At 44.1% G+C, this 23,874-nt stretch overlaps 60 non-coding genes across 60 annotated transcripts; all 60 read right to left on the reverse strand.

Moving 5' to 3' along the window:
• Positions 1-35: 35 nt before the first annotated feature.
• Positions 36-152, reverse strand: LOC132981061 (U5 spliceosomal RNA). The gene has a single exon (XR_009674294.1). It is a non-coding gene; the product is annotated as a U5 spliceosomal RNA (small nuclear RNA).
• A 273-nt stretch (positions 153-425) lies between these two features.
• LOC132981193 (U5 spliceosomal RNA) lies at positions 426-542 on the reverse strand. The gene has a single exon (XR_009674420.1). It is a non-coding gene; the product is annotated as a U5 spliceosomal RNA (small nuclear RNA).
• A 302-nt stretch (positions 543-844) lies between these two features.
• LOC132981262 (U5 spliceosomal RNA) lies at positions 845-957 on the reverse strand. The gene has a single exon (XR_009674488.1). It is a non-coding gene; the product is annotated as a U5 spliceosomal RNA (small nuclear RNA).
• Positions 958-1,230: 273 nt separating this feature from the next.
• On the reverse strand, positions 1,231-1,347 carry LOC132981114 (U5 spliceosomal RNA). The gene has a single exon (XR_009674345.1). It is a non-coding gene; the product is annotated as a U5 spliceosomal RNA (small nuclear RNA).
• A 302-nt stretch (positions 1,348-1,649) lies between these two features.
• On the reverse strand, positions 1,650-1,762 carry LOC132981263 (U5 spliceosomal RNA). The gene has a single exon (XR_009674489.1). It is a non-coding gene; the product is annotated as a U5 spliceosomal RNA (small nuclear RNA).
• Positions 1,763-2,035: 273 nt separating this feature from the next.
• Positions 2,036-2,152, reverse strand: LOC132981117 (U5 spliceosomal RNA). Its single transcript, XR_009674347.1, has one exon. It is a non-coding gene; the product is annotated as a U5 spliceosomal RNA (small nuclear RNA).
• A 298-nt stretch (positions 2,153-2,450) lies between these two features.
• On the reverse strand, positions 2,451-2,567 carry LOC132981062 (U5 spliceosomal RNA). Its single transcript, XR_009674295.1, has one exon. It is a non-coding gene; the product is annotated as a U5 spliceosomal RNA (small nuclear RNA).
• A 273-nt stretch (positions 2,568-2,840) lies between these two features.
• Positions 2,841-2,957, reverse strand: LOC132981311 (U5 spliceosomal RNA). The gene has a single exon (XR_009674536.1). It is a non-coding gene; the product is annotated as a U5 spliceosomal RNA (small nuclear RNA).
• Positions 2,958-3,255: 298 nt separating this feature from the next.
• On the reverse strand, positions 3,256-3,372 carry LOC132981348 (U5 spliceosomal RNA). The gene has a single exon (XR_009674571.1). It is a non-coding gene; the product is annotated as a U5 spliceosomal RNA (small nuclear RNA).
• Positions 3,373-3,645: 273 nt separating this feature from the next.
• LOC132981194 (U5 spliceosomal RNA) lies at positions 3,646-3,762 on the reverse strand. Its single transcript, XR_009674421.1, has one exon. It is a non-coding gene; the product is annotated as a U5 spliceosomal RNA (small nuclear RNA).
• A 302-nt stretch (positions 3,763-4,064) lies between these two features.
• On the reverse strand, positions 4,065-4,177 carry LOC132981287 (U5 spliceosomal RNA). The gene has a single exon (XR_009674511.1). It is a non-coding gene; the product is annotated as a U5 spliceosomal RNA (small nuclear RNA).
• Positions 4,178-4,450: 273 nt separating this feature from the next.
• LOC132981039 (U5 spliceosomal RNA) lies at positions 4,451-4,567 on the reverse strand. Its single transcript, XR_009674273.1, has one exon. It is a non-coding gene; the product is annotated as a U5 spliceosomal RNA (small nuclear RNA).
• A 273-nt stretch (positions 4,568-4,840) lies between these two features.
• LOC132981118 (U5 spliceosomal RNA) lies at positions 4,841-4,957 on the reverse strand. Its single transcript, XR_009674348.1, has one exon. It is a non-coding gene; the product is annotated as a U5 spliceosomal RNA (small nuclear RNA).
• A 273-nt stretch (positions 4,958-5,230) lies between these two features.
• Positions 5,231-5,347, reverse strand: LOC132981304 (U5 spliceosomal RNA). Its single transcript, XR_009674528.1, has one exon. It is a non-coding gene; the product is annotated as a U5 spliceosomal RNA (small nuclear RNA).
• Positions 5,348-5,620: 273 nt separating this feature from the next.
• LOC132981211 (U5 spliceosomal RNA) lies at positions 5,621-5,737 on the reverse strand. The gene has a single exon (XR_009674439.1). It is a non-coding gene; the product is annotated as a U5 spliceosomal RNA (small nuclear RNA).
• Positions 5,738-6,010: 273 nt separating this feature from the next.
• LOC132981300 (U5 spliceosomal RNA) lies at positions 6,011-6,127 on the reverse strand. The gene has a single exon (XR_009674525.1). It is a non-coding gene; the product is annotated as a U5 spliceosomal RNA (small nuclear RNA).
• Positions 6,128-6,423: 296 nt separating this feature from the next.
• Positions 6,424-6,540, reverse strand: LOC132981063 (U5 spliceosomal RNA). Its single transcript, XR_009674296.1, has one exon. It is a non-coding gene; the product is annotated as a U5 spliceosomal RNA (small nuclear RNA).
• A 298-nt stretch (positions 6,541-6,838) lies between these two features.
• LOC132981064 (U5 spliceosomal RNA) lies at positions 6,839-6,955 on the reverse strand. The gene has a single exon (XR_009674297.1). It is a non-coding gene; the product is annotated as a U5 spliceosomal RNA (small nuclear RNA).
• Positions 6,956-7,228: 273 nt separating this feature from the next.
• LOC132981242 (U5 spliceosomal RNA) lies at positions 7,229-7,345 on the reverse strand. The gene has a single exon (XR_009674468.1). It is a non-coding gene; the product is annotated as a U5 spliceosomal RNA (small nuclear RNA).
• A 296-nt stretch (positions 7,346-7,641) lies between these two features.
• On the reverse strand, positions 7,642-7,758 carry LOC132981065 (U5 spliceosomal RNA). Its single transcript, XR_009674298.1, has one exon. It is a non-coding gene; the product is annotated as a U5 spliceosomal RNA (small nuclear RNA).
• Positions 7,759-8,056: 298 nt separating this feature from the next.
• Positions 8,057-8,173, reverse strand: LOC132981066 (U5 spliceosomal RNA). The gene has a single exon (XR_009674299.1). It is a non-coding gene; the product is annotated as a U5 spliceosomal RNA (small nuclear RNA).
• A 273-nt stretch (positions 8,174-8,446) lies between these two features.
• Positions 8,447-8,563, reverse strand: LOC132981171 (U5 spliceosomal RNA). Its single transcript, XR_009674400.1, has one exon. It is a non-coding gene; the product is annotated as a U5 spliceosomal RNA (small nuclear RNA).
• Positions 8,564-8,836: 273 nt separating this feature from the next.
• On the reverse strand, positions 8,837-8,953 carry LOC132981312 (U5 spliceosomal RNA). The gene has a single exon (XR_009674537.1). It is a non-coding gene; the product is annotated as a U5 spliceosomal RNA (small nuclear RNA).
• Positions 8,954-9,251: 298 nt separating this feature from the next.
• Positions 9,252-9,368, reverse strand: LOC132981067 (U5 spliceosomal RNA). Its single transcript, XR_009674300.1, has one exon. It is a non-coding gene; the product is annotated as a U5 spliceosomal RNA (small nuclear RNA).
• Positions 9,369-9,641: 273 nt separating this feature from the next.
• On the reverse strand, positions 9,642-9,758 carry LOC132981195 (U5 spliceosomal RNA). The gene has a single exon (XR_009674422.1). It is a non-coding gene; the product is annotated as a U5 spliceosomal RNA (small nuclear RNA).
• A 302-nt stretch (positions 9,759-10,060) lies between these two features.
• LOC132981140 (U5 spliceosomal RNA) lies at positions 10,061-10,173 on the reverse strand. Its single transcript, XR_009674369.1, has one exon. It is a non-coding gene; the product is annotated as a U5 spliceosomal RNA (small nuclear RNA).
• Positions 10,174-10,446: 273 nt separating this feature from the next.
• On the reverse strand, positions 10,447-10,563 carry LOC132981040 (U5 spliceosomal RNA). Its single transcript, XR_009674274.1, has one exon. It is a non-coding gene; the product is annotated as a U5 spliceosomal RNA (small nuclear RNA).
• Positions 10,564-10,836: 273 nt separating this feature from the next.
• On the reverse strand, positions 10,837-10,953 carry LOC132981119 (U5 spliceosomal RNA). The gene has a single exon (XR_009674349.1). It is a non-coding gene; the product is annotated as a U5 spliceosomal RNA (small nuclear RNA).
• A 273-nt stretch (positions 10,954-11,226) lies between these two features.
• On the reverse strand, positions 11,227-11,343 carry LOC132981041 (U5 spliceosomal RNA). The gene has a single exon (XR_009674275.1). It is a non-coding gene; the product is annotated as a U5 spliceosomal RNA (small nuclear RNA).
• A 298-nt stretch (positions 11,344-11,641) lies between these two features.
• LOC132981069 (U5 spliceosomal RNA) lies at positions 11,642-11,758 on the reverse strand. Its single transcript, XR_009674302.1, has one exon. It is a non-coding gene; the product is annotated as a U5 spliceosomal RNA (small nuclear RNA).
• A 273-nt stretch (positions 11,759-12,031) lies between these two features.
• LOC132981172 (U5 spliceosomal RNA) lies at positions 12,032-12,148 on the reverse strand. The gene has a single exon (XR_009674401.1). It is a non-coding gene; the product is annotated as a U5 spliceosomal RNA (small nuclear RNA).
• A 273-nt stretch (positions 12,149-12,421) lies between these two features.
• On the reverse strand, positions 12,422-12,538 carry LOC132981313 (U5 spliceosomal RNA). The gene has a single exon (XR_009674538.1). It is a non-coding gene; the product is annotated as a U5 spliceosomal RNA (small nuclear RNA).
• A 298-nt stretch (positions 12,539-12,836) lies between these two features.
• On the reverse strand, positions 12,837-12,953 carry LOC132981070 (U5 spliceosomal RNA). Its single transcript, XR_009674303.1, has one exon. It is a non-coding gene; the product is annotated as a U5 spliceosomal RNA (small nuclear RNA).
• A 273-nt stretch (positions 12,954-13,226) lies between these two features.
• LOC132981196 (U5 spliceosomal RNA) lies at positions 13,227-13,343 on the reverse strand. Its single transcript, XR_009674423.1, has one exon. It is a non-coding gene; the product is annotated as a U5 spliceosomal RNA (small nuclear RNA).
• Positions 13,344-13,645: 302 nt separating this feature from the next.
• LOC132981141 (U5 spliceosomal RNA) lies at positions 13,646-13,758 on the reverse strand. The gene has a single exon (XR_009674370.1). It is a non-coding gene; the product is annotated as a U5 spliceosomal RNA (small nuclear RNA).
• A 273-nt stretch (positions 13,759-14,031) lies between these two features.
• Positions 14,032-14,148, reverse strand: LOC132981042 (U5 spliceosomal RNA). The gene has a single exon (XR_009674276.1). It is a non-coding gene; the product is annotated as a U5 spliceosomal RNA (small nuclear RNA).
• Positions 14,149-14,421: 273 nt separating this feature from the next.
• Positions 14,422-14,538, reverse strand: LOC132981120 (U5 spliceosomal RNA). The gene has a single exon (XR_009674350.1). It is a non-coding gene; the product is annotated as a U5 spliceosomal RNA (small nuclear RNA).
• A 273-nt stretch (positions 14,539-14,811) lies between these two features.
• Positions 14,812-14,928, reverse strand: LOC132981043 (U5 spliceosomal RNA). Its single transcript, XR_009674277.1, has one exon. It is a non-coding gene; the product is annotated as a U5 spliceosomal RNA (small nuclear RNA).
• A 273-nt stretch (positions 14,929-15,201) lies between these two features.
• Positions 15,202-15,318, reverse strand: LOC132981044 (U5 spliceosomal RNA). Its single transcript, XR_009674278.1, has one exon. It is a non-coding gene; the product is annotated as a U5 spliceosomal RNA (small nuclear RNA).
• A 273-nt stretch (positions 15,319-15,591) lies between these two features.
• LOC132981243 (U5 spliceosomal RNA) lies at positions 15,592-15,708 on the reverse strand. Its single transcript, XR_009674469.1, has one exon. It is a non-coding gene; the product is annotated as a U5 spliceosomal RNA (small nuclear RNA).
• A 296-nt stretch (positions 15,709-16,004) lies between these two features.
• LOC132981071 (U5 spliceosomal RNA) lies at positions 16,005-16,121 on the reverse strand. Its single transcript, XR_009674304.1, has one exon. It is a non-coding gene; the product is annotated as a U5 spliceosomal RNA (small nuclear RNA).
• A 273-nt stretch (positions 16,122-16,394) lies between these two features.
• LOC132981244 (U5 spliceosomal RNA) lies at positions 16,395-16,511 on the reverse strand. Its single transcript, XR_009674470.1, has one exon. It is a non-coding gene; the product is annotated as a U5 spliceosomal RNA (small nuclear RNA).
• Positions 16,512-16,807: 296 nt separating this feature from the next.
• LOC132981072 (U5 spliceosomal RNA) lies at positions 16,808-16,924 on the reverse strand. Its single transcript, XR_009674305.1, has one exon. It is a non-coding gene; the product is annotated as a U5 spliceosomal RNA (small nuclear RNA).
• Positions 16,925-17,222: 298 nt separating this feature from the next.
• LOC132981073 (U5 spliceosomal RNA) lies at positions 17,223-17,339 on the reverse strand. Its single transcript, XR_009674306.1, has one exon. It is a non-coding gene; the product is annotated as a U5 spliceosomal RNA (small nuclear RNA).
• Positions 17,340-17,612: 273 nt separating this feature from the next.
• Positions 17,613-17,729, reverse strand: LOC132981291 (U5 spliceosomal RNA). The gene has a single exon (XR_009674515.1). It is a non-coding gene; the product is annotated as a U5 spliceosomal RNA (small nuclear RNA).
• Positions 17,730-18,002: 273 nt separating this feature from the next.
• On the reverse strand, positions 18,003-18,119 carry LOC132981197 (U5 spliceosomal RNA). Its single transcript, XR_009674424.1, has one exon. It is a non-coding gene; the product is annotated as a U5 spliceosomal RNA (small nuclear RNA).
• A 302-nt stretch (positions 18,120-18,421) lies between these two features.
• On the reverse strand, positions 18,422-18,534 carry LOC132981155 (U5 spliceosomal RNA). The gene has a single exon (XR_009674384.1). It is a non-coding gene; the product is annotated as a U5 spliceosomal RNA (small nuclear RNA).
• Positions 18,535-18,807: 273 nt separating this feature from the next.
• Positions 18,808-18,924, reverse strand: LOC132981074 (U5 spliceosomal RNA). The gene has a single exon (XR_009674307.1). It is a non-coding gene; the product is annotated as a U5 spliceosomal RNA (small nuclear RNA).
• A 302-nt stretch (positions 18,925-19,226) lies between these two features.
• Positions 19,227-19,339, reverse strand: LOC132981225 (U5 spliceosomal RNA). Its single transcript, XR_009674452.1, has one exon. It is a non-coding gene; the product is annotated as a U5 spliceosomal RNA (small nuclear RNA).
• Positions 19,340-19,612: 273 nt separating this feature from the next.
• Positions 19,613-19,729, reverse strand: LOC132981075 (U5 spliceosomal RNA). The gene has a single exon (XR_009674308.1). It is a non-coding gene; the product is annotated as a U5 spliceosomal RNA (small nuclear RNA).
• Positions 19,730-20,027: 298 nt separating this feature from the next.
• LOC132981076 (U5 spliceosomal RNA) lies at positions 20,028-20,144 on the reverse strand. The gene has a single exon (XR_009674309.1). It is a non-coding gene; the product is annotated as a U5 spliceosomal RNA (small nuclear RNA).
• Positions 20,145-20,417: 273 nt separating this feature from the next.
• LOC132981199 (U5 spliceosomal RNA) lies at positions 20,418-20,534 on the reverse strand. The gene has a single exon (XR_009674426.1). It is a non-coding gene; the product is annotated as a U5 spliceosomal RNA (small nuclear RNA).
• Positions 20,535-20,836: 302 nt separating this feature from the next.
• Positions 20,837-20,949, reverse strand: LOC132981226 (U5 spliceosomal RNA). The gene has a single exon (XR_009674453.1). It is a non-coding gene; the product is annotated as a U5 spliceosomal RNA (small nuclear RNA).
• A 273-nt stretch (positions 20,950-21,222) lies between these two features.
• LOC132981096 (U5 spliceosomal RNA) lies at positions 21,223-21,339 on the reverse strand. Its single transcript, XR_009674328.1, has one exon. It is a non-coding gene; the product is annotated as a U5 spliceosomal RNA (small nuclear RNA).
• A 298-nt stretch (positions 21,340-21,637) lies between these two features.
• LOC132981077 (U5 spliceosomal RNA) lies at positions 21,638-21,754 on the reverse strand. The gene has a single exon (XR_009674310.1). It is a non-coding gene; the product is annotated as a U5 spliceosomal RNA (small nuclear RNA).
• A 273-nt stretch (positions 21,755-22,027) lies between these two features.
• Positions 22,028-22,144, reverse strand: LOC132981254 (U5 spliceosomal RNA). Its single transcript, XR_009674480.1, has one exon. It is a non-coding gene; the product is annotated as a U5 spliceosomal RNA (small nuclear RNA).
• A 273-nt stretch (positions 22,145-22,417) lies between these two features.
• Positions 22,418-22,534, reverse strand: LOC132981294 (U5 spliceosomal RNA). Its single transcript, XR_009674518.1, has one exon. It is a non-coding gene; the product is annotated as a U5 spliceosomal RNA (small nuclear RNA).
• Positions 22,535-22,830: 296 nt separating this feature from the next.
• Positions 22,831-22,947, reverse strand: LOC132981078 (U5 spliceosomal RNA). The gene has a single exon (XR_009674311.1). It is a non-coding gene; the product is annotated as a U5 spliceosomal RNA (small nuclear RNA).
• A 298-nt stretch (positions 22,948-23,245) lies between these two features.
• Positions 23,246-23,362, reverse strand: LOC132981080 (U5 spliceosomal RNA). The gene has a single exon (XR_009674313.1). It is a non-coding gene; the product is annotated as a U5 spliceosomal RNA (small nuclear RNA).
• A 273-nt stretch (positions 23,363-23,635) lies between these two features.
• On the reverse strand, positions 23,636-23,752 carry LOC132981200 (U5 spliceosomal RNA). Its single transcript, XR_009674428.1, has one exon. It is a non-coding gene; the product is annotated as a U5 spliceosomal RNA (small nuclear RNA).
• Between the last annotated feature and the right edge of the window lie 122 nt (positions 23,753-23,874).

Consider the following 23,874-nt stretch of genomic DNA (forward strand, 5'->3'; position numbering starts at 1 on the left):
ATTGGATAGGTTGTTTGCTTTCCACATAATAGAGAGGCTCAGCTACAAGGCTAAGCCTGCCAAAAATAAGATGAACTCAATAGTGTTCCTCTCCACGGAAGTCTTTAGTAAAAGGCGAAAGACTTGTACGATATGAAGAGAAACCCGAGTATGTCAGGATTATCGTCAAGGGCAGGATAACACACGTCGCCCTGGCCACTACACTCACGGGAAGCCTGACTTGGCCTGTTGCATACTAGGCCATGTGCATCCCTGTCACAGTCTTTATCCAATGGAATTGCTCTCACCTTGTTGTACACTCTTTCTAATTGGTCATCACAGCAACTGCATAATTGTAAAACTAGCCACTAATCACTCTAAAATGTGACTCTAGATCGCAAGCCAAATTGCATTGGATAGGTTCTTTGCTTTCCACATAATAGAGAGGCTCAGCTACAAGGCTAAGCCTGCCAAAAATAAGTTGAACTCAATAGTGTTCCTCGCCACGGAAGTCTTTAGTAAAAGGCGAAAGACTTGTACGATATGAAGAGAAACCTGAGTATGTCAGGATCGTCGTCAAGGGCAGGATAACACACGTCGCCCTGGCTACTACACTCACGGGAAGCCTGACTTTGCCTGTTGCATACTAGGCCATGTGCATCCCTGTCACAGTCTTTATCCAATGGAATTGCTCTCACCTTGTTGTACACTCTTTCTAATTGGTCATCATAGCAACTGCATAATTGTAAAACTAGCCACTAATCACTCTAAAATGTGACTCTAGATCACAAGCCAAAATTTGGCTCACGACCTCTGGGGTAATTGCATTGGATAGGTTATTTGCTTTCCACATAATAGAGAGGCTCAGCTACAAGGCTAGGCCTGCCAAAAATAAGTTGATCTCAATAGTGTTCCTCTCCACGGAAGTCTTTAGTAAAAGGCGAAAGACTTGTACGATATGAAGAGAAACCCGAGTATGTCAGGATTATCGTCAAGGGCAGGATAACACACGTCGCCCTGGCTACTACACTCACGGGAAGCCTGACTTGGCCTGTTGCATACTAGGCCATGTGCATCCCTGTCACAATCTTTATCCAATGGAATTGCTCTCACCTTGTTGTACACTCTTTCTAATTGGTCATCACAGCAACTGCATAATTGTAAAACCAACCACTAATCACTCTAAAATTTGGCTCACAACCTCTGGGGTAATTGCATTGGATAGGTTATTTGCTTTCTACATAATAGAGAGGCTCAGCTACAAGGCTAAGCCTGCCAAAAATAAGATGAACTCAATAGTGCTCCTCTCCACGGAAGTCTTTAGTAAAAGGCGAAAGACTTGTACGATATGAAGAGAAACCCGAGTATGTCAGGATAATCGTCAAGGGCAGAATAACACACGTCGCCCTGGCTACTACACTCACGGGAAGCCTGACTTGGCCTGTTGCATACTAGGCCATGTGCATCCCTGTCACAGTCTTTATCCAATGGAATTGCTCTCACCTTGTTGTACACTCTTTCTAATTGGTCATCACAGCAGCTGCATAATTGTAAAACTAGCCACTAATCACTCTAAAATGAGACTCTAGATCACAAGCCAAAATTTGGCTCACAACCTCTGGGGTAATTGCATTGGCTAGGTTGTTTGCTTTCCACATAATAGAGAGGCTCAGCTACAAGGCTAGGCCTGCCAAAAATAAGTTGATCTCAATAGTGTTCCTCTCCACGGAAGTCTTTAGTAAAAGGCGAAAGACTTGTACGATATGAAGAGAAACCCGAGTATGTCAGGATTATCGTCAAGGGCAGGATAACACACGTCGCCCTGGCTACTACACTCACGGGAAGCCTGACTTGGCCTGTTGCATACTAGGCCATGTGCATCCCTGTCACAATCTTTATCCAATGGAATTGCTCTCACCTTGTTGTACACTCTTTCTAATTGGTCATCACAGCAACTGCATAATTGTAAAACCAACCACTAATCACTCTAAAATTTGGCTCACAACCTCTGGGGTAATTGCATTGGATAGGTTATTTGCTTTCTACATAATAGAGAGGCTCAGCTACAAGGCTAAGCCTGCCAAAAATAAGATGAACTCAATAGTGCTCCTCTCCACGGAAGTCTTTAGTAAAAGGCGAAAGACTTGTACGATATGAAGAGAAACCCGAGTATGTCAGGATAATCGTCAAGGGCAGAATAACACACGTCGCCCTGGCTACTACACTCACGGGAAGCCTGACTTGGCCTGTTGCATACTAGGCCATGTGCATCCCTGTCACAGTCTTTATCCAATGGAATTGCTCTCACCTTGTTGTACACTCTTTCTAATTGGTCATCACAGCAGCTGCATAATTGTAAAACTAGCCACTAATCACTCTAAAATGAGACTCTAGATCACAAGCCAAAATTTGGCTCACAACCTCTGGGGTAATTGCATTGGCTAGGTTGTTTGCTTTCCACATAATAGAGAGGCTCAGCTACAAGGCTAAGCCTGCCAAAAATAAGATGAACTCAATAGTGTTCCTCTCCACGGAAGTCTTTAGTAAAAGGCGAAAGACTTGTACGATATGAAGAGAAACCCGAGTATGTCAGGATTATCGTCAAGGGCAGGATAACACACGTCGCCCTGGCCACTACACTCACGGGAAGCCTGACTTGGCCTGTTGCATACTAGGCCATGTGCATCCCTGTCACAGTCTTTATCCAATGGAATTGCTCTCACCTTGTTGTACACTCTTTCTAATTGGTCATCACAGCAACTGCATAATTGTAAAACTAGCCACTAATCACTCTAAAATGTGACTCTAGATCGCAAGCCAAATTGCATTGGATAGGTTGTTTGCTTTCCACATAATAGAGAGGCTCAGCTACAAGGCTAAGCCTGCCAAAAATAAGTTGAACTCAATAGTGTTCCTCGCCACGGAAGTCTTTAGTAAAAGGCGAAAGACTTGTACGATATGAAGAGAAACCGCAGTATGTCAGGATCATCGTCAAGGGCAGGATAACACACATCGCCCTGGCTACTACACTCACGGGAAGCCTGACTTGGCCTGTTGCATACTAGGCCATGTGCATCCCTGTCACAGTCTTTATCCAATGGAATTGCTCTCACCTTGTTGTACACTCTTTCTAATTGGTCATCACAGCAACTGCATAATTGTAAAACTAGCCACTAATCACTCTAAAATGTGACTCTAGATCACAAGCCAAAATTTGGCTCACGACCTCTGGGGTAATTGCATTGGATAGGTTGTTTGCTTTCCACATAATAGAGAGGCTCAGCTACAAGCCTAAGCCTGCCAAAAATAAGATGAACTCAATAGTGTTCCTCTCCACGGAAGTCTTTAGTAAAAGGCGAAAGACTTGTACGATATGAAGAGAAACCAGAGTATGTCAGGATTATCGTCAAGGGCAGGATAACACACGTCGCCCTGGCCACTACACTCACGGGAAGCCTGACTTGGCCTGTTGCATACTAGGCCATGTGCATCCCTGTCACAGTCTTTATCCAATGGAATTGCTCTCACCTTGTTGTACACTCTTTCTAATTGGTCATCACAGCAACTGCATAATTGTAAAACTAGCCACTAATCACTCTAAAATGTGACTCTAGATCGCAAGCCAAATTGCATTGGATAGGTTGTTTGCTTTCCACATAATAGAGAGGCTCAGCTACAAGGCTAAGCCTGCCAAAAATAAGTTGAACTCAATAGTGTTCCTCGCCACGGAAGTCTTTAGTAAAAGGCGAAAGACTTGTACGATATGAAGAGAAACCTGAGTATGTCAGGATCGTCGTCAAGGGCAGGATAACACACGTCGCCCTGGCTACTACACTCACGGGAAGCCTGACTTTGCCTGTTGCATACTAGGCCATGTGCATCCCTGTCACAGTCTTTATCCAATGGAATTGCTCTCACCTTGTTGTACACTCTTTCTAATTGGTCATCATAGCAACTGCATAATTGTAAAACTAGCCACTAATCACTCTAAAATGTGACTCTAGATCACAAGCCAAAATTTGGCTCACGACTTCTGGGGTAATTGCATTGGATAGGTTATTTGCTTTCCACATAATAGAGAGGCTCAGCTACAAGGCTAGGCCTGCCAAAAATAAGATGAACTCAATAGTCTTCCTCTCCACGGAAGTCTTTAGTAAAAGGCGAAAGACTTGTACGATATGAAGAGAAACCCGAGTATGTCAGGATTATCGTCAAGGGCTTGATAACACACGTCGCCCTGGCCACTACACTCACGGGAAGCCTGACTTGGCCTGTTGCATACTAGGCCATGTGCATCCCTGTCACAGTCTTTATCCAATGGAATTGCTCTCACCTTGTTGTACACTCTTTCTAATTGGTCATCACAACAACTGCATAATTGTAAAACTAGCCACTAATCACTCTGAAATGTGACTCTAGATCACAAGCCAAATTGCATTGGATAGGTTCTTTGCTTTCCACATAATAGAGAGGCTCAGCTACAAGGCTAAGCCTGCCAAAAATAAGTTGAACTCAATAGTGTTCCTCTCCACGGAAGTCTTTAGTAAAAGGCGAAAGACTTGTACGATATGAAGAGAAACCCGAGTATGTCAGGATTATCGTCAAGGGCAGGATAACACACGTCGCCCTGGCTACTACACTCACGGGAAGCCTGACTTGGCCTGTTGCATACTAGGCCATGTGCATCCCTGTCACAATCTTTATCCAATGGAATTGCTCTCACCTTGTTGTACACTCTTTCTAATTGGTCATCACAGCAACTGCATAATTGTAAAACCAACCACTAATCACTCTAAAATTTGGCTCACAACCTCTGGGGTAATTGCATTGGATAGGTTATTTGCTTTCTACATAATAGAGAGGCTCAGCTACAAGGCTAAGCCTGCCAAAAATAAGATGAACTCAATAGTGCTCCTCTCCACGGAAGTCTTTAGTAAAAGGCGAAAGACTTGTACGATATGAAGAGAAACCCGAGTATGTCAGGATAATCGTCAAGGGCAGAATAACACACGTCGCCCTGGCTACTACACTCACGGGAAGCCTGACTTGGCCTGTTGCATACTAGGCCATGTGCATCCCTGTCACAGTCTTTATCCAATGGAATTGCTCTCACCTTGTTGTACACTCTTTCTAATTGGTCATCACAGCAGCTGCATAATTGTAAAACTAGCCACTAATCACTCTAAAATGAGACTCTAGATCACAAGCCGAATTGCATTGGATAGGATCTTTGCTTTCCACATAATAGAGAGGCTCAGCTACAAGGCTAAGCCTGCCAAAAATAAGTTGAACTCAATAATGTTCCTCTCCACGGAAGTCTTTAGTAAAAGGCGAAAGACTTGTACGATATGAAGAGAAACCCGAGTATGTCAGGATCATCGTCAAGGGCAGGTTAACACACGTCGCCCTGGCCACTACACTCACGGGAAGCCTGACTTGGCCTGTTGCATACTAGGCCATGTGCATCCCTGTCACAGTCTTTATCCAATGGAATTGCTCTCACCTTGTTGTACACTCTTTCTAATTGGTCATCACAGCAGCTGCATAATTGTAAAACTAGCCACTAATCACTCTAAAATTTGGATCACGACCTCTGGGGTAATTGCATTGGATAGGTTGTTTGCTTTCCACATAATAGAGAGGCTCAGCTACAAGGCTAAGCCTGCCAAAAATAAGTTGAACTCAATAGTGTTCCTCTCCACAGAAGTCTTTAGTAAAAGGCGAAAGACTTGTACGATATGAAGAGAAACCCGAGTATGTCAGGATCATCGTCAAGGGCAGGATAACACACGTCGCCCTGGCTACTACACTCACGGGAAGCCTGACTTGGCCTGTTGCATACTAGGCCATGTGCATCCCTGTCACAGTCTTTATCCAATGGAATTGCTCTCACCTTGTTGTACACTCTTTCTAATTGGTCATCACAGCAACTGCATAATTGTAAAACTAGCCACTAATCACTCTAAAATGTGACTCTAGATCGCAAGCCAAATTGCATTGGATAGGTTCTTTGCTTTCCACATAATAGAGAGGCTCAGCTACAAGGCTAAGCCTGCCAAAAATAAGTTGATCTCAATAGTGTTCCTCGCCACGGAAGTCTTTAGTAAAAGGCGAAAGACTTGTACGATATGAAGAGAAACCTGAGTACGTCAGGACCATCGTCAAGGGTAGGATAACACACGTCGCCCTGGCTACTACACTCACGGGAAGCCTGACTTAGCCTGTTGCATACTAGGCCATGTGCATCCCTGTCAGTCTTTATCCAATGGAATTGCTCTCACCTTGTTGTACACTCTTTCTAATTGGTCATCACAGCAACTGCATAATTGTAAAACTAGCCACTAATCACTCTAAAATGTGACTCTAGATCACAAGCCAAAATTTGGCTCACGACCTCTGGGGTAATTGCATTGGATAGGTTGTTTGCTTTCCACATAATAGAGAGGCTCAGCTACAAGGCTAAGCCTGCCAAAAATAAGATGAACTCAATAGTGTTCCTCTCCACGGAAGTCTTTAGTAAAAGGCGAAAGACTTGTACGATATGAAGAGAAACCCGAGTATGTCAGGATCATCGTCAAGGGCAGGATAACACACGTCGCCCTGGCCACTACACTCACGGGAAGCCTGACTTGGCCTGTTGCATACTAGGCCATGTGCATCCCTGTCACAGTCTTTATCCAATGGAATTGCTCTCACCTTGTTGTACACTCTTTCTAATTGGTCATCACAGCAACTGCATAATTGTAAAACTAGCCACTAATCACTCTAAAATGTGACTCTAGATCACAAGCCAAAATTTGGATCACGACCTCTGGGGTAATTGCATTGGATAGGTTGTTTGCTTTCCACATAATAGAGAGGCTCAGCTACAAGGCTAAGCCTGCCAAAAATAAGATGAACTCAATAGTGTTCCTCTCCACGGAAGTCTTTAGTAAAAGGCGAAAGACTTGTACGATATGAAGAGAAACCCGAGTATGTCAGGATCATCGTCAAGGGCAGGATAACACACGTCGCCCTGGCTACTACACTCACGGGAAGCCTGACTTGGCCTGTTGCATACTAGGCCATGTGCATCCCTGTCACAGTCTTTATCCAATGGAATTGCTCTCACCTTGTTGTACACTCTTTCTAATTGGTCATCACAGCAACTGCATAATTGTAAAACTAGCCACTAATCACTCTAAAATGTGACTCTAGATCGCAAGCCAAATTGCATTGGATAGGTTCTTTGCTTTCCACATAATAGAGAGGCTCAGCTACAAGGCTAAGCCTGCCAAAAATAAGTTGAACTCAATAGTGTTCCTCGCCACGGAAGTCTTTAGTAAAAGGCGAAAGACTTGTACGATATGAAGAGAAACCTGAGTACGTCAGGACCATCGTCAAGGGTAGGATAACACACGTCGCCCTGGCTACTACACTCACGGGAAGCCTGACTTAGCCTGTTGCATACTAGGCCATGTGCATCCCTGTCAGTCTTTATCCAATGGAATTGCTCTCACCTTGTTGTACACTCTTTCTAATTGGTCATCACAGCAACTGCATAATTGTAAAACTAGCCACTAATCACTCTAAAATGTGACTCTAGATCACAAGCCAAAATTTGGCTCACGACCTCTGGGGTAATTGCATTGGATAGGTTGTTTGCTTTCCACATAATAGAGAGGCTCAGCTACAAGGCTAAGCCTGCCAAAAATAAGATGAACTCAATAGTGTTCCTCTCCACGGAAGTCTTTAGTAAAAGGCGAAAGACTTGTACGATATGAAGAGAAACCCGAGTATGTCAGGATCATCGTCAAGGGCAGGATAACACACGTCGCCCTGGCCACTACACTCACGGGAAGCCTGACTTGGCCTGTTGCATACTAGGCCATGTGCATCCCTGTCACAGTCTTTATCCAATGGAATTGCTCTCACCTTGTTGTACACTCTTTCTAATTGGTCATCACAGCAACTGCATAATTGTAAAACTAGCCACTAATCACTCTAAAATGTGACTCTAGATCACAAGCCAAAATTTGGCTCACGACCTCTGGGGTAATTGCATTGGATAGGTTGTTTGCTTTCCACATAATAGAGAGGCTCAGCTACAAGGCTAAGCCTGCCAAAAATAAGATGAACTCAATAGTGTTCCTCTCCACGGAAGTCTTTAGTAAAAGGCGAAAGACTTGTACGATATGAAGAGAAACCCGAGTATGTCAGGATTATCGTCAAGGGCAGGATAACACACGTCGCCCTGGCCACTACACTCACGGGAAGCCTGACTTGGCCTGTTGCATACTAGGCCATGTGCATCCCTGTCACAGTCTTTATCCAATGGAATTGCTCTCACCTTGTTGTACACTCTTTCTAATTGGTCATCACAGCAGCTGCATAATTGTAAAACTAGCCACTAATCACTCTAAAATGTGACTCTAGATCGCAAGCCAAATTGCATTGGATAGGTTCTTTGCTTTCCACATAATAGAGAGGCTCAGCTACAAGGCTAAGCCTGCCAAAAATAAATTGAACTCAATAGTGTTCCTCGCCACGGAAGTCTTTAGTAAAAGGCGAAAGACTTGTACGATATGAAGAGAAACCTGAGTATGTCAGGATCGTCGTCAAGGGCAGGATAACACACGTCGCCCTGGCTAATACACTCACGGGAAGCCTGACTTTGCCTGTTGCATACTAGGCCATGTGCATCCCTGTCACAGTCTTTATCCAATGGAATTGCTCTCACCTTGTTGTACACTCTTTCTAATTGGTCATCACAGCAACTGCATAATTGTAAAACTAGCCACTAATCACTCTAAAATGTGACTCTAGATCGCAAGCCAAATTGCATTGGATAGGTTGTTTGCTTTCCACATAATAGAGAGGCTCAGCTACAAGGCTAAGCCTGCCAAAAATAAGTTGAACTCAATAGTGTTCCTCGCCACGGAAGTCTTTAGTAAAAGGCGAAAGACTTGTACGATATGAAGAGAAACCGCAGTATGTCAGGATCATCGTCAAGGGCAGGATAACACACATCGCCCTGGCTACTACACTCACGGGAAGCCTGACTTGGCCTGTTGCATACTAGGCCATGTGCATCCCTGTCACAGTCTTTATCCAATGGAATTGCTCTCACCTTGTTGTACACTCTTTCTAATTGGTCATCACAGCAACTGCATAATTGTAAAACTAGCCACTAATCACTCTAAAATGTGACTCTAGATCACAAGCCAAAATTTGGCTCACGACCTCTGGGGTAATTGCATTGGATAGGTTGTTTGCTTTCCACATAATAGAGAGGCTCAGCTACAAGGCTAAGCCTGCCAAAAATAAGATGAACTCAATAGTGTTCCTCTCCACGGAAGTCTTTAGTAAAAGGCGAAAGACTTGTACGATATGAAGAGAAACCCGAGTATGTCAGGATTATCGTCAAGGGCAGGATAACACACGTCGCCCTGGCCACTACTCTCACGGGAAGCCTGACTTGGCCTGTTGCATACTAGGCCATGTGCATCCCTGTCACAGTCTTTATCCAATGGAATTGCTCTCACCTTGTTGTACACTCTTTCTAATTGGTCATCACAGCAACTGCATAATTGTAAAACTAGCCACTAATCACTCTAAAATGTGACTCTAGATCGCAAGCCAAATTGCATTGGATAGGTTGTTTGCTTTCCACATAATAGAGAGGCTCAGCTACAAGGCTAAGCCTGCCAAAAATAAGTTGAACTCAATAGTGTTCCTCGCCACGGAAGTCTTTAGTAAAAGGCGAAAGACTTGTACGATATGAAGAGAAACCTGAGTATGTCAGGATCGTCGTCAAGGGCAGGATAACACACGTCGCCCTGGCTACTACACTCACGGGAAGCCTGACTTTGCCTGTTGCATACTAGGCCATGTGCATCCCTGTCACAGTCTTTATCCAATGGAATTGCTCTCACCTTGTTGTACACTCTTTCTAATTGGTCATCATAGCAACTGCATAATTGTAAAACTAGCCACTAATCACTCTAAAATGTGACTCTAGATCACAAGCCAAAATTTGGCTCACGACCTCTGGGGTAATTGCATTGGATAGGTTATTTGCTTTCCACATAATAGAGAGGCTCAGCTACAAGGCTAGGCCTGCCAAAAATAAGATGAACTCAATAGTGTTCCTCTCCACGGAAGTCTTTAGTAAAAGGCGAAAGACTTGTACGATATGAAGAGAAACCCGAGTATGTCAGGATTATCGTCAAGGGCTTGATAACACACGTCGCCCTGGCCACTACACTCACGGGAAGCCTGACTTGGCCTGTTGCATACTAGGCCATGTGCATCCCTGTCACAGTCTTTATCCAATGGAATTGCTCTCACCTTGTTGTACACTCTTTCTAATTGGTCATCACAACAACTGCATAATTGTAAAACTAGCCACTAATCACTCTGAAATGTGACTCTAGATCACAAGCCAAATTGCATTGGATAGGTTCTTTGCTTTCCACATAATAGAGAGGCTCAGCTACAAGGCTAAGCCTGCCAAAAATAAGTTGAACTCAATAGTGTTCCTCTCCACGGAAGTCTTTAGTAAAAGGCGAAAGACTTGTACGATATGAAGAGAAACCCGAGTATGTCAGGATTATCGTCAAGGGCAGGATAACACACGTCGCCCTGGCTACTACACTCACGGGAAGCCTGACTTGGCCTGTTGCATACTAGGCCATGTGCATCCCTGTCACAATCTTTATCCAATGGAATTGCTCTCACCTTGTTGTACACTCTTTCTAATTGGTCATCACAGCAACTGCATAATTGTAAAACCAACCACTAATCACTCTAAAATTTGGCTCACAACCTCTGGGGTAATTGCATTGGATAGGTTATTTGCTTTCTACATAATAGAGAGGCTCAGCTACAAGGCTAAGCCTGCCAAAAATAAGATGAACTCAATAGTGCTCCTCTCCACGGAAGTCTTTAGTAAAAGGCGAAAGACTTGTACGATATGAAGAGAAACCCGAGTATGTCAGGATAATCGTCAAGGGCAGAATAACACACGTCGCCCTGGCTACTACACTCACGGGAAGCCTGACTTGGCCTGTTGCATACTAGGCCATGTGCATCCCTGTCACAGTCTTTATCCAATGGAATTGCTCTCACCTTGTTGTACACTCTTTCTAATTGGTCATCACAGCAGCTGCATAATTGTAAAACTAGCCACTAATCACTCTAAAATGAGACTCTAGATCACAAGCCGAATTGCATTGGATAGGATCTTTGCTTTCCACATAATAGAGAGGCTCAGCTACAAGGCTAAGCCTGCCAAAAATAAGTTGAACTCAATAGTGTTCCTCTCCACGGAAGTCTTTAGTAAAAGGCGAAAGACTTGTACGATATGAAGAGAAACCCGAGTATGTCAGGATCATCGTCAAGGGCAGGATAACACACGTCGCCCTGGCCACTACACTCACGGGAAGCCTGACTTGGCCTGTTGCATACTAGGCCATGTGCATCCCTGTCACAGTCTTTATCCAATGGAATTGCTCTCACCTTGTTGTACACTCTTTCTAATTGGTCATCACAGCAACTGCATAATTGTAAAACTAGCCACTAATCACTCTAAAATGTGACTCTAGATCACAAGCCAAAATTTGGCTCACGACCTCTGGGGTAATTGCATTGGATAGGTTGTTTGCTTTCCACATAATAGAGAGGCTCAGCTACAAGGCTAAGCCTGCCAAAAATAAGATGAACTCAATAGTGTTCCTCTCCACGGAAGTCTTTAGTAAAAGGCGAAAGACTTGTACGATATGAAGAGAAACCCGAGTATGTCAGGATTATCGTCAAGGGCAGGATAACACACGTCGCCCTGGCCACTACACTCACGGGAAGCCTGACTTGGCCTGTTGCATACTAGGCCATGTGCATCCCTGTCACAGTCTTTATCCAATGGAATTGCTCTCACCTTGTTGTACACTCTTTCTAATTGGTCATCACAGCAGCTGCATAATTGTAAAACTAGCCACTAATCACTCTAAAATGTGACTCTAGATCGCAAGCCAAATTGCATTGGATAGGTTCTTTGCTTTCCACATAATAGAGAGGCTCAGCTACAAGGCTAAGCCTGCCAAAAATAAATTGAACTCAATAGTGTTCCTCGCCACGGAAGTCTTTAGTAAAAGGCGAAAGACTTGTACGATATGAAGAGAAACCTGAGTATGTCAGGATCGTCGTCAAGGGCAGGATAACACACGTCGCCCTGGCTAATACACTCACGGGAAGCCTGACTTTGCCTGTTGCATACTAGGCCATGTGCATCCCTGTCACAGTCTTTATCCAATGGAATTGCTCTCACCTTGTTGTACACTCTTTCTAATTGGTCATCACAGCAACTGCATAATTGTAAAACTAGCCACTAATCACTCTAAAATGTGACTCTAGATCGCAAGCCAAATTGCATTGGATAGGTTGTTTGCTTTCCACATAATAGAGAGGCTCAGCTACAAGGCTAAGCCTGCCAAAAATAAGTTGAACTCAATAGTGTTCCTCGCCACGGAAGTCTTTAGTAAAAGGCGAAAGACTTGTACGATATGAAGAGAAACCGCAGTATGTCAGGATCATCGTCAAGGGCAGGATAACACACATCGCCCTGGCTACTACACTCACGGGAAGCCTGACTTGGCCTGTTGCATACTAGGCCATGTGCATCCCTGTCACAGTCTTTATCCAATGGAATTGCTCTCACCTTGTTGTACACTCTTTCTAATTGGTCATCACAGCAACTGCATAATTGTAAAACTAGCCACTAATCACTCTAAAATGTGACTCTAGATCACAAGCCAAAATTTGGCTCACGACCTCTGGGGTAATTGCATTGGATAGGTTGTTTGCTTTCCACATAATAGAGAGGCTCAGCTACAAGGCTAAGCCTGCCAAAAATAAGATGAACTCAATAGTGTTCCTCTCCACGGAAGTCTTTAGTAAAAGGCGAAAGACTTGTACGATATGAAGAGAAACCCGAGTATGTCAGGATTATCGTCAAGGGCAGGATAACACACGTCGCCCTGGCCACTACTCTCACGGGAAGCCTGACTTGGCCTGTTGCATACTAGGCCATGTGCATCCCTGTCACAGTCTTTATCCAATGGAATTGCTCTCACCTTGTTGTACACTCTTTCTAATTGGTCATCACAGCAACTGCATAATTGTAAAACTAGCCACTAATCACTCTAAAATGTGACTCTAGATCGCAAGCCAAATTGCATTGGATAGGTTGTTTGCTTTCCACATAATAGAGAGGCTCAGCTACAAGGCTAAGCCTGCCAAAAATAAGTTGAACTCAATAGTGTTCCTCGCCACGGAAGTCTTTAGTAAAAGGCGAAAGACTTGTACGATATGAAGAGAAACCTGAGTATGTCAGGATCGTCGTCAAGGGCAGGATAACACACGTCGCCCTGGCTACTACACTCACGGGAAGCCTGACTTTGCCTGTTGCATACTAGGCCATGTGCATCCCTGTCACAGTCTTTATCCAATGGAATTGCTCTCACCTTGTTGTACACTCTTTCTAATTGGTCATCATAGCAACTGCATAATTGTAAAACTAGCCACTAATCACTCTAAAATGTGACTCTAGATCACAAGCCAAAATTTGGCTCACGACCTCTGGGGTAATTGCATTGGATAGGTTATTTGCTTTCCACATAATAGAGAGGCTCAGCTACAAGGCTAGGCCTGCCAAAAATAAGATGAACTCAATAGTGTTCCTCTCCACGGAAGTCTTTAGTAAAAGGCGAAAGACTTGTACGATATGAAGAGAAACCCGAGTATGTCAGGATTATCGTCAAGGGCTTGATAACACACGTCGCCCTGGCCACTACACTCACGGGAAGCCTGACTTGGCCTGTTGCATACTAGGCCATGTGCATCCCTGTCACAGTCTTTATCCAATGGAATTGCTCTCACCTTGTTGTACACTCTTTCTAATTGGTCATCACAACAACTGCATAATTGTAAAACTAGCCACTAATCACTCTGAAATGTGACTCTAGATCACAAGCCAAATTGCATTGGATAGGTTCTTTGCTTTCCACATAATAGAGAGGCTCAGCTACAAGGCTAAGCCTGCCAAAAATAAGTTGAACTCAATAGTGTTCCTCTCCACGGAAGTCTTTAGTAAAAGGCGAAAGACTTGTACGATATGAAGAGAAACCCGAGTATGTCAGGATTATCGTCAAGGGCAGGATAACACACGTCGCCCTGGCTACTACACTCACGGGAAGCCTGACTTGGCCTGTTGCATACTAGGCCATGTGCATCCCTGTCACAATCTTTATCCAATGGAATTGCTCTCACCTTGTTGTACACTCTTTCTAATTGGTCATCACAGCAACTGCATAATTGTAAAACCAACCACTAATCACTCTAAAATTTGGCTCACAACCTCTGGGGTAATTGCATTGGATAGGTTATTTGCTTTCTACATAATAGAGAGGCTCAGCTACAAGGCTAAGCCTGCCAAAAATAAGATGAACTCAATAGTGCTCCTCTCCACGGAAGTCTTTAGTAAAAGGCGAAAGACTTGTACGATATGAAGAGAAACCCGAGTATGTCAGGATAATCGTCAAGGGCAGAATAACACACGTCGCCCTGGCTACTACACTCACGGGAAGCCTGACTTGGCCTGTTGCATACTAGGCCATGTGCATCCCTGTCACAGTCTTTATCCAATGGAATTGCTCTCACCTTGTTGTACACTCTTTCTAATTGGTCATCACAGCAGCTGCATAATTGTAAAACTAGCCACTAATCACTCTAAAATGAGACTCTAGATCACAAGCCGAATTGCATTGGATAGGATCTTTGCTTTCCACATAATAGAGAGGCTCAGCTACAAGGCTAAGCCTGCCAAAAATAAGTTGAACTCAATAGTGTTCCTCTCCACGGAAGTCTTTAGTAAAAGGCGAAAGACTTGTACGATATGAAGAGAAACCCGAGTATGTCAGGATCATCGTCAAGGGCAGGTTAACACACGTCGCCCTGGCCACTACACTCACGGGAAGCCTGACTTGGCCTGTTGCATACTAGGCCATGTGCATCCCTGTCACAGTCTTTATCCAATGGAATTGCTCTCACCTTGTTGTACACTCTTTCTAATTGGTCATCACAGCAGCTGCATAATTGTAAAACTAGCCACTAATCACTCTAAAATTTGGATCACGACCTCTGGGGTAATTGCATTGGATAGGTTGTTTGCTTTCCACATAATAGAGAGGCTCAGCTACAAGGCTAAGCCTGCCAAAAATAAGTTGAACTCAATAGTGTTCCTCTCCACGGAAGTCTTTAGTAAAAGGCGAAAGACTTGTACGATATGAAGAGAAACCCGAGTATGTCAGGATCATCGTCAAGGGCAGGATAACACACGTCGCCCTGGCTACTACACTCACGGGAAGCCTGACTTGGCCTGTTGCATACTAGGCCATGTGCATCCCTGTCACAGTCTTTATCCAATGGAATTGCTCTCACCTTGTTGTACACTCTTTCTAATTGGTCATCACAGCAACTGCATAATTGTAAAACTAGCCACTAATCACTCTAAAATGTGACTCTAGATCGCAAGCCAAATTGCATTGGATAGGTTCTTTGCTTTCCACATAATAGAGAGGCTCAGCTACAAGGCTAAGCCTGCCAAAAATAAGTTGAACTCAATAGTGTTCCTCGCCACGGAAGTCTTTAGTAAAAGGCGAAAGACTTGTACGATATGAAGAGAAACCTGAGTACGTCAGGACCATCGTCAAGGGTAGGATAACACACGTCGCCCTGGCTACTACACTCACGGGAAGCCTGACTTAGCCTGTTGCATACTAGGCCATGTGCATCCCTGTCAGTCTTTATCCAATGGAATTGCTCTCACCTTGTTGTACACTCTTTCTAATTGGTCATCACAGCAACTGCATAATTGTAAAACTAGCCACTAATCACTCTAAAATCTGACTCTAGATCACAAGCCAAAATTTGGCTCACGACCTCTGGGGTAATTGCATTGGATAGGTTGTTTGCTTTCCACATAATAGAGAGGCTCAGCTACAAGGCTAAGCCTGCCAAAAATAAGATGAACTCAATAGTGTTCCTCTCCACGGAAGTCTTTAGTAAAAGGCGAAAGACTTGTACGATATGAAGAGAAACCCGAGTATGTCAGGATCATCGTCAAGGGCAGGATAACACACGTCGCCCTGGCCACTACACTCACGGGAAGCCTGACTTGGCCTGTTGCATACTAGGCCATGTGCATCCCTGTCACAGTCTTTATCCAATGGAATTGCTCTCACCTTGTTGTACACTCTTTCTAATTGGTCATCACAGCAGCTGCATAATTGTAAAACTAGCCACTAATCACTCTAAAATTTGGATCACGACCTCTGGGGTAATTGCATTGGATAGGTTGTTTGCTTTCCACATAATAGAGAGGCTCAGCTACAAGGCTAAGCCTGCCAAAAATAAGTTGAACTCAATAGTGTTCCTCGCCACGGAAGTCTTTAGTAAAAGGCGAAAGACTTGTACGATATGAAGAGAAACCTGAGTACGTCAGGACCATCGTCAAGGGTAGGATAACACACGTCGCCCTGGCTACTACACTCACGGGAAGCCTGACTTAGCCTGTTGCATACTAGGCCATGTGCATCCCTGTCAGTCTTTATCCAATGGACTTGCTCTCACCTTGTTGTACACTCTTTCTAATTGGTCATCACAGCAACTGCATAATTGTAAAACTAGCCACTAATCACTCTAAAATGTGACTCTAGATCACAAGCCAAAATTTGGCTCACGACCTCTGGGGTAATTGCATTGGATAGGTTGTTTGCTTTCCACATAATAGAGAGGCTCAGCTACAAGGCTAAGCCTGCCAAAAATAAGATGAACTCAATAGTGTTCCTCTCCACGGAAGTCTTTAGTAAAAGGCGAAAGACTTGTACGATATGAAGAGAAACCCGAGTATGTCAGGATCATCGTCAAGGGCAGGATAACACACGTCGCCCTGGCCACTACACTCACGGGAAGCCTGACTTGGCCTGTTGCATACTAGGCCATGTGCATCCCTGTCACAGTCTTTATCCAATGGAATTGCTCTCACCTTGTTGTACACTCTTTCTAATTGGTCATCACAGCAACTGCATAATTGTAAAACTAGCCACTAATCACTCTAAAATGTGACTCTAGATCACAAGCCAAAATTTGGCTCACGACCTCTGGGGTAATTGCATTGGATAGGTTGTTTGCTTTCCACATAATAGAGAGGCTCAGCTACAAGGCTAAGCCTGCCAAAAATAAGATGAACTCAATAGTGTTCCTCTCCACGGAAGTCTTTAGTAAAAGGCGAAAGACTTGTACGATATGAAGAGAAACCCGAGTATGTCAGGATTATCGTCAAGGGCAGGATAACAAACGTCGCCCTGGCCACTACACTCACGGGAAGCCTGACTTGGCCTGTTGCATACTAGGCCATGTGCATCCCTGTCACAGTCTTTATCCAATGGAATTGCTCTCACCTTGTTGTACACTCTTTCTAATTGGTCATCACAGCAACTGCATAATTGTAAAACTAGCCACTAATCACTCTAAAATGTGACTCTAGATCGCAAGCCAAATTGCATTGGATAGGTTCTTTGCTTTCCACATAATAGAGAGGCTCAGCTACAAGGCTAAGCCTGCCAAAAATAAATTGAACTCAATAGTGTTCCTCGCCACGGAAGTCTTTAGTAAAAGGCGAAAGACTTGTAAGATATGAAGAGAAACCTGAGTATGTCAGGATCGTCGTCAAGGGCAGGATAACACACGTCGCCCTGGCCACTACACTCACGGGAAGCCTGACTTGGCCTGTTGCATACTAGGCCATGTGCATCCCTGTCACAGTCTTTATCCAATGGAATTGCTCTCACCTTGTTGTACACTCTTTCTAATTGGTCATCACAGCAACTGCATAATTGTAAAACTAGCCACTAATCACTCTAAAATGTGACTCTAGATCGCAAGCCAAATTGCATTGGATAGGTTCTTTGCTTTCCACATAATAGAGAGGCTCAGCTACAAGGCTAAGCCTGCCAAAAATAAGTTGAACTCAATAGTGTTCCTCGCCACGGAAGTCTTTAGTAAAAGGCGAAAGACTTGTACGATATGAAGAGAAACCTGAGTATGTCAGGATCGTCGTCAAGGGCAGGATAACACACGTCGCCCTGGCTACTACACTCACGGGAAGCCTGACTTTGCCTGTTGCATACTAGGCCATGTGCATCCCTGTCACAGTCTTTATCCAATGGAATTGCTCTCACCTTGTTGTACACTCTTTCTAATTGGTCATCATAGCAACTGCATAATTGTAAAACTAGCCACTAATCACTCTAAAATGTGACTCTAGATCACAAGCCAAAATTTGGCTCACGACCTCTGGGGTAATTGCATTGGATAGGTTATTTGCTTTCCACATAATAGAGAGGCTCAGCTAAAAGGCTAGGCCTGCCAAAAATAAGTTGATCTCAATAGTGTTCCTCTCCACGGAAGTCTTTAGTAAAAGGCGAAAGACTTGTACGATATGAAGAGAAACCAGAGTATGTCAGGATTATCGTCAAGGGCAGGTTAACACACGTCGCCCTGGCTACTACACTCACGGGAAGCCTGACTTGGCCTGTTGCATACTAGGCCATGTGCATCCCTGTCACAATCTTTATCCAATGGAATTGCTCTCACCTTGTTGTACACTCTTTCTAATTGGTCATCACAGCAACTGCATAATTGTAAAACCAACCACTAATCACTCTAAAATTTGGCTCACAACCTCTGGGGTAATTGCATTGGATAGGTTGTTTGCTTTCCACATAATAGAGAGGCTCAGCTACAAGGCTAAGCCTGCCAAAAATAAGATGAACTCAATAGTGTTCCTCTCCACGGAAGTCTTTAGTAAAAGGCGAAAGACTTGTACGATATGAAGAGAAACCCGAGTATGTCAGGATCGTCGTCAAGGGCAGGATAACACACGTCGCCCTGGCTACTACACTCACGGGAAGCCTGACTTTGCCTGTTGCATACTAGGCCATGTGCATCCCTGTCACAGTCTTTATCCAATGGAATTGCTCTCACCTTGTTGTACACTCTTTCTAATTGGTCATCATAGCAACTGCATAATTGTAAAACTAGCCACTAATCACTCTAAAATGTGACTCTAGATCACAAGCCAAAATTTGGCTCACGACCTCTGGGGTAATTGCATTGGATAGGTTATTTGCTTTCCACATAATAGAGAGGCTCAGCTACAAGGCTAGGCCTGCCAAAAATAAGTTGATCTCAATAGTGTTCCTCTCCACGGAAGTCTTTAGTAAAAGGCGAAAGACTTGTACGATATGAAGAGAAACCAGAGTATGTCAGGATTATCGTCAAGGGCAGGTTAACACACGTCGCCCTGGCTACTACACTCACGGGAAGCCTGACTTGGCCTGTTGCATACTAGGCCATGTGCATCCCTGTCACAATCTTTATCCAATGGAATTGCTCTCACCTTGTTGTACACTCTTTCTAATTGGTCATCGCAGCAACTGCATAATTGTAAAACCAACCACTAATCACTCTAAAATTTGGCTCACAACCTCTGGGGTAATTGCATTGGATAGGTTGTTTGCTTTCCACATAATAGAGAGGCTCAGCTACAAGGCTAAGCCTGCCAAAAATAAGATGAACTCAATAGTGTTCCTCTCCACGGAAGTCTTTAGTAAAAGGCGAAAGACTTGTACGATATGAAGAGAAACCCGAGTATGTCAGGATCATCGTCAAGGGCAGGATAACACACGTCGCCCTGGCCACTACACTCACGGGAAGCCTGACTTGGCCTGTTGCATACTAGGCCATGTGCATCCCTGTCACAGTCTTTATCCAATGGAATTGCTCTCACCTTGTTGTACACTCTTTCTAATTGGTCATCACAGCAACTGCATAATTGTAAAACTAGCCACTAATCACTCTAAAATGTGACTCTAGATCACAAGCCAAAATTTGGCTCACGACCTCTGGGGTAATTGCATTGGATAGGTTGTTTGCTTTCCACATAATAGAGAGGCTCAGCTACAAGGCTAAGCCTGCCAAAAATAAGATGAACTCAATAGTGTTCCTCTCCACGGAAGTCTTTAGTAAAAGGCGAAAGACTTGTACGATATGAAGAGAAACCCGAGTATGTCAGGATTATCGTCAAGGGCAGGATAACACACGTCGCCCTGGCCACTACACTCACGGGAAGCCTGACTTGGCCTGTTGCATACTAGGCCATGTGCATCCCTGTCACAGTCTTTATCCAATGGAATTGCTCTCACCTTGTTGTACACTCTTTCTAATTGGTCATCACAGCAACTGCATAATTGTAAAACTAGCCACTAATCACTCTAAAATGTGACTCTAGATCGCAAGCCAAATTGCATTGGATAGGTTCTTTGCTTTCCACATAATAGAGAGGCTCAGCTACAAGGCTAAGCCTGCCAAAAATAAGTTGAACTCAATAGTGTTCCTCGCCACGGAAGTCTTTAGTAAAAGGCGAAAGACTTGTACGATATGAAGAGAAACCTGAGTATGTCAGGATCGTCGTCAAGGGCAGGATAACACACGTCGCCCTGGCTACTACACTCACGGGAAGCCTGACTTTGCCTGTTGCATACTAGGCCATGTGCATCCCTGTCACAGTCTTTATCCAATGGAATTGCTCTCACCTTGTTGTACACTCTTTCTAATTGGTCATCATAGCAACTGCATAATTGTAAAACTAGCCACTAATCACTCTAAAATGTGACTCTAGATCACAAGCCAAAATTTGGCTCACGACCTCTGGGGTAATTGCATTGGATAGGTTATTTGCTTTCCACATAATAGAGAGGCTCAGCTACAAGGCTAGGCCTGCCAAAAATAAGTTGATCTCAATAGTGTTCCTCTCCACGGAAGTCTTTAGTAAAAGGCGAAAGACTTGTACGATATGAAGAGAAACCAGAGTATGTCAGGATTATCGTCAAGGGCAGGTTAACACACGTCGCCCTGGCTACTACACTCACGGGAAGCCTGACTTGGCCTGTTGCATACTAGGCCATGTGCATCCCTGTCACAATCTTTATCCAATGGAATTGCTCTCACCTTGTTGTACACTCTTTCTAATTGGTCATCACAGCAACTGCATAATTGTAAAACCAACCACTAATCACTCTAAAATTTGGCTCACAACCTCTGGGGTAATTGCATTGGATAGGTTATTTGCTTTCTACATAATAGAGAGGCTCAGCTACAAGGCTAAGCCTGCCAAAAATAAGATGAACTCAATAGTGTTCCTCTCCACGGAAGTCTTTAGTAAAAGGCGAAAGACTTGTACGATGTGAAGAGAAACCCGAGTATCTCAGGATAATCGTCAAGGGCAGGATAACACACGTCGCCCTGGCCACTACACTCACGGGAAGCCTGACTTGGCCTGTTGCATACTAGGCCATGTGCATCCCTGTCACAGTCTTTATCCAATGGAATTGCTCTCACCTTGTTGTACACTCTTTCTAATTGGTCATCACAGCAGCTGCATAATTGTAAAACTAGCCACTAATCACTCTAAAATGTGACTCTAGATCACAAGCCAAAATTTGGCTCACGACCTCTGGGGTAATTGCATTGGATAGGTTGTTTGCTTTCCACATAATAGAGAGGCTCAGCTACAAGGCTAAGCCTGCCAAAAATAAGATGAACTCAATAGTGTTCCTCTCCACGGAAGTCTTTAGTAAAAGGCGAAAGACTTGTACGATATGAAGAGAAACCCGAGTATGTCAGGATCGTCGTCAAGGGCAGGATAACACACGTCGCCCTGGCTACTACACTCACGGGAAGCCTGACTTTGCCTGTTGCATACTAGGCCATGTGCATCCCTGTCACAGTCTTTATCCAATGGAATTGCTCTCACCTTGTTGTACACTCTTTCTAATTGGTCATCACAGCAGCTGCATAATTGTAAAACTAGCCACTAATCACTCTAAAATTTGGATCACGACCTCTGGGGTAATTGCATTGGATAGGTTGTTTGCTTTCCACATAATAGAGAGGCTCAGCTACAAGGCCAAGCCTGCCAAAAATAAGTTGAACTCAATAGTGTTCCTCTCCACAGAAGTCTTTAGTAAAAGGCGAAAGACTTGTACGATATGAAGAGAAACCCGAGTATGTCAGGATCATCGTCAAGGGCAGGATAACACACGTCGCCCTGGCTACTACACTCACGGGAAGCCTGACTTGGCCTGTTGCATACTAGGCCATGTGCATCCCTGTCACAGTCTTTATCCAATGGAATTGCTCTCACCTTGTTGTACACTCTTTCTAATTGGTCATCACAGCAACTGCATAATTGTAAAACTAGCCACTAATCACTCTAAAATGTGACTCTAGATCGCAAGCCAAATTGCATTGGATAGGTTCTTTGCTTTCCACATAATAGAGAGGCTCAGCTACAAGGCTAAGCCTGCCAAAAATAAGTTGAACGCAATAGTGTTCCTCGCCACGGAAGTCTTTAGTAAAAGGCGAAAGACTTGTACGATATGAAGAGAAACCTGAGTATGTCAGGACCATCGTCAAGGGTAGGATAACACACGTCGCCCTGGCTACTACACTCACGGGAAGCCTGACTTAGCCTGTTGCATACTAGGCCATGTGCATCCCTGTCAGTCTTTATCCAATGGAATTGCTCTCACCTTGTTGTACACTCTTTCTAATTGGTCATCACAGCAACTGCATAATTGTAAAACTAGCCACTAATCACTCTAAAATGTGACTCTAGATCACAAGCCAAAATTTGGCCCACGACCTCTGGGGTAATTGCATTGGATAGGTTGTTTGCTTTCCACATAATAGAGAGGCTCAGCTACAAGGCTAAGCCTGCCAAAAATAAGATGAACTCAATAGTGTTCCTCTCCACGGAAGTCTTTAGTAAAAGGCGAAAGACTTGTACGATATGAAGAGAAACCCGAGTATGTCAGGATCATCGTCAAGGGCAGGATAACACACGTCGCCCTGGCCACTACACTCACGGGAAGCCTGACTTGGCCTGTTGCATACTAGGCCATGTGCATCCCTGTCACAGTCTTTATCCAATGGAATTGCTCTCACCTTGTTGTACACTCTTTCTAATTGGTCATCACAGCAACTGCATAATTGTAAAACTAGCCACTAATCACTCTAAAGTGTGACTCTAGATCACAAGCCAAAATTTGGCTCACGACCTCTGGGGTAATTGCATTGGATAGGTTGTTTGCTTTCCACATAATAGAAAGGCTCAGCTACAAGGCTAAGCCTGCCAAAAATAAGATGAACTCAATAGTGTTCCTCTCCACGGAAGTCTTTAGTAAAAGGCGAAAGACTTGTACGATATGAAGAGAAACCCGAGTATGTCAGGATTATCGTCAAGGGCAGGATAACACACGTCGCCCTGGCCACTACACTCACGGGAAGCCTGACTTGGCCTGTTGCATACTAGGCCATGTGCATCCCTGTCACAGTCTTTATCCAATGGAATTGCTCTCACCTTGTTGTACACTCTTTCTAATTGGTCATCACAGCAACTGCATAATTGTAAAACTAGCCACTAATCACTCTAAAATGTGACTCTAGATCGCAAGCCAAATTGCATTGGATAGGTTCTTTGCTTTCCACATAATAGAGAGGCTCAGCTACAAGGCTAAGCCTGCCAAAAATAAGTTGAACTCAATAGTGTTCCTCGCCACGGAAGTCTTTAGTAAAAGGCGAAAGACTTGTACGATATGAAGAGAAACCTGAGTATGTCAGGATCGTCGTCAAGGGCAGGATAACACACGTCGCCCTGGCTACTACACTCACGGGAAGCCTGACTTTGCCTGTTGCATACTAGGCCATGTGCATCCCTGTCACAGTCTTTATCCAATG

This window comes from Labrus mixtus, chromosome 9 (assembly GCF_963584025.1).
Source record: "Labrus mixtus chromosome 9, fLabMix1.1, whole genome shotgun sequence".
Taxonomy (NCBI): domain Eukaryota; kingdom Metazoa; phylum Chordata; class Actinopteri; order Labriformes; family Labridae; genus Labrus; species Labrus mixtus.